The 2542-nt window shown below is 51.9% G+C and overlaps 1 protein-coding gene across 1 annotated transcript in view; it reads left to right on the top strand.

The window, feature by feature from the left end:
- The first annotated feature begins 589 nt into the window (after positions 1-589).
- LOC102861267 (protein spire homolog 1-like) overlaps positions 590-2542 on the top strand; it is a 508352-nt gene continuing 506399 nt past the window's right edge. Inside the window, exons 1-2 of the mRNA XM_006897017.1 lie at positions 590-829; positions 1503-1512. The gene's annotated coding sequence lies outside the window, so the exon portion shown is untranslated. The remainder of the gene's footprint in view (positions 830-1502; positions 1513-2542) is intronic.

The raw sequence follows: 2542 nt of genomic DNA, 5'->3' as shown, positions 1-2542 counted from the left end.
TAGTCACAGGGAGAGCAGGGAAGGGTGGTGCTTGACGTTCGTGAAGGGTAGGGGTGTGGGGTTACCAGTGTTGGAAGGGGGTCAGGGATGGGGCGGGGCTCGGAGCTTGCGGGGGCGGGGTCACGGGCGGAGTTAGGGCGGGGAGTAGCGCACGGTGGGGCGTGATCAGGCGATGGGGTTGAGCTCGGGCGTGGCTTTGTGGTCAGGGCGGTGGGATCAGGATGGGGCGGGGCTAGATGGTGGGGGCAGGGATGGGTCAGACCTTCGGGGGAGCTCGGAGCTCGCGGGGGCGGGGTCAGATATAGGGCGGAGCTCGGGGCGGGGCCGGCAGCAGACGCCATCGCGTTCCTGTGAGTTTACGGAGGGCGGCGGTCACTTGTCAGTAGCTGTCCTGGGTGCCCTTTGCTCGCCTTGTCTGCGGGCGGTGTGCGGCTGGTGTTGGGGCTTGGTGGTTGTGAGATGTGGCGTCTTGCGGCCGTGATGCCCTATTGCTGAGGCGGCCCACGGGATGTCGCAGCACGGGGCGACCGCGGCGGAGGAGGACCAGGTGGGCCAGAGTAGCCGCGGCAGCGGGGCGCCCGTGGCTGCCGAAGGCCTACGGGACGCGTTGAGCCTGGAGGAGATCCTGAGACTCTACAATCAGCCCATCAACGAAGAGCAGGCGTGGGCCGTGTGCTACCAGTGCTGTGGCTCCCTCCGCGCCGGGGGCGCCCGAGGCCGCGCCCCCAACCCACGCGTTCTGTCTGCGGCTCACGTCCATGTCTGGAGGGACGGCGATGTCACCCTGGCTCCCCCTGGGGACACGCTCCCTGATGCGGGTAAGCCGGGGGCTGGGGGCGCTGGAGGACGGGCTGGGGCTGCTGGAGTCCAGCAGAACGGAACGGAGCGGAGAGGTCAGCGTCCTGCAGGACAGAGCCGAGCCGAAGCGGGCGCACCGTGTGGCGGTACCTGGGCACCCAGAGGACTTGGGCCTAGCCTGCTTCGCGGAGGGTCTCCACATCCTTATCTTCTGACAGCTCTCCCAGGCCCGCCGTGCGGCAATGAAGCATGCTGCGTGCCATGTTGCTTGTGCCTGCTTTGTGCATGGTGAGGCCTTATCTAGGGTAGTTCGTGCTAGTGTCAAGCTTAATTTGATTGCAGTATTCCTTTAATTTTTAAGTGCTTAAGGTGTATTATAATTTAGAGCTAGTTAGTAAAAAATACTTTTAAAAGAAAAGCTCTCTAACTTGTTGAAAATGAAAACCAGTTAAATTTATAATTCTTTCAGTTCCACCAGACCACTTATGTGTCAGGTTTTGGTTTTGGTTTTTTTTTGTTGTTGTTTTTTTCAAGAAAGACATTCTCCTTCTGGTAATAATTAGTGCCTTGGAAACCTTAAGGAGCATCTTATTAGTTTGAGTTTAAACAACTTTTAGGAAACTTGGTGGCATAGTCGTTAATTTCGCTGCTACTGGAAAGGTTGCTGTTGTGTGCCATCTAGTCGGAACTGACCCAGAGCTCAGCCTTCAGCAGGTTTTCAGAGGCGGCTAATCGCAGGAGAGGAGATTGCCCACTTTCTCCCATGGAGCAGCTTGTTGGTGGTGCCCGTTAACCTACCAGCTGAACTTTGCCAGAAAGATGCCGACAGTTTACTCCTATAAAGACTTCTGGCCCTGGAAACCCGGTGGGGCAATGCTGCTCTGTCCTGTAGGGTGCTTCAAGTTGAACTCTTATGAGAGTGAGGGTTTTTTTTACATTTTTATTTTATTATTTTTTGTGCGTTGTACCATCAAATCAGATCTGACTAGTACAGGAGGAGATTGTCCCTCCTTCTCCTGCAAAGCATCTGGTGGATTCGAACCACGCACATCTGGGATTGCAGTGCAGCTTCTTGCCACTAGGCCACAGGAGCTCCCCGAGAGTGAGTTTTTGAAATAACTATTGGTCCTCATAGCTGGACTAGTAGCTAAGTAGGCAATAGGATAGACTGAGAAATAATTGAAGTTGTCAACGATTTCGTTTTATATGAATCATACTCATGTTAGCAGCAGTCCAGAAAAGATGTGTGCATTGGCGAAATCAGCTGTCAGAGACCTCTCTCCTAAAGAGGAAGGATATCAATTTAAGGTGTGCCTGATCCAGGCTATGATCTTTCATCTGCATTTGAAAGTTGGATAATAAGGGTGATGAACTAACTGCCAAAAGATCAAACGAATCACTTATTTGGGGCATATTTTCGGGAGGAACCAAATTTGGAGAGAGACAGCATTCTGGGAAAAGTAGAGGGTCAGTGAAAGAGAGGAAGACTCTCAATGGGATGAAGTGACTACTGACATAGCCTGGAGCAGAACAAATCATGAGGATGACAGAGGATAGGTACGGGTTCAGATCTCTTGTTCATTGGGTCATTATGAGTCATAGTCTTGACAGCACCAAACAATAGCAACAATAATTCAGATTTTTATTTAAAACCAGTCTCTCAGTGATTCTTTTGAAAATATTTTATTTCAAGCAGTTTTCAGTTTATTTGATATGTTTCCTCTTTTAAACTTGAATATATAAT

This window comes from Elephantulus edwardii, unplaced genomic scaffold, assembly GCF_000299155.1.
Source record: "Elephantulus edwardii isolate Elephantulus edwardi_28Jun2011 unplaced genomic scaffold, EleEdw1.0 scaffold00196, whole genome shotgun sequence".
NCBI lineage: Eukaryota > Metazoa > Chordata > Mammalia > Macroscelidea > Macroscelididae > Elephantulus > Elephantulus edwardii.
The sequence above is the reverse complement of the archived record's forward strand: the minus strand, read 5'-3'. Positions and strand labels throughout refer to the sequence as shown.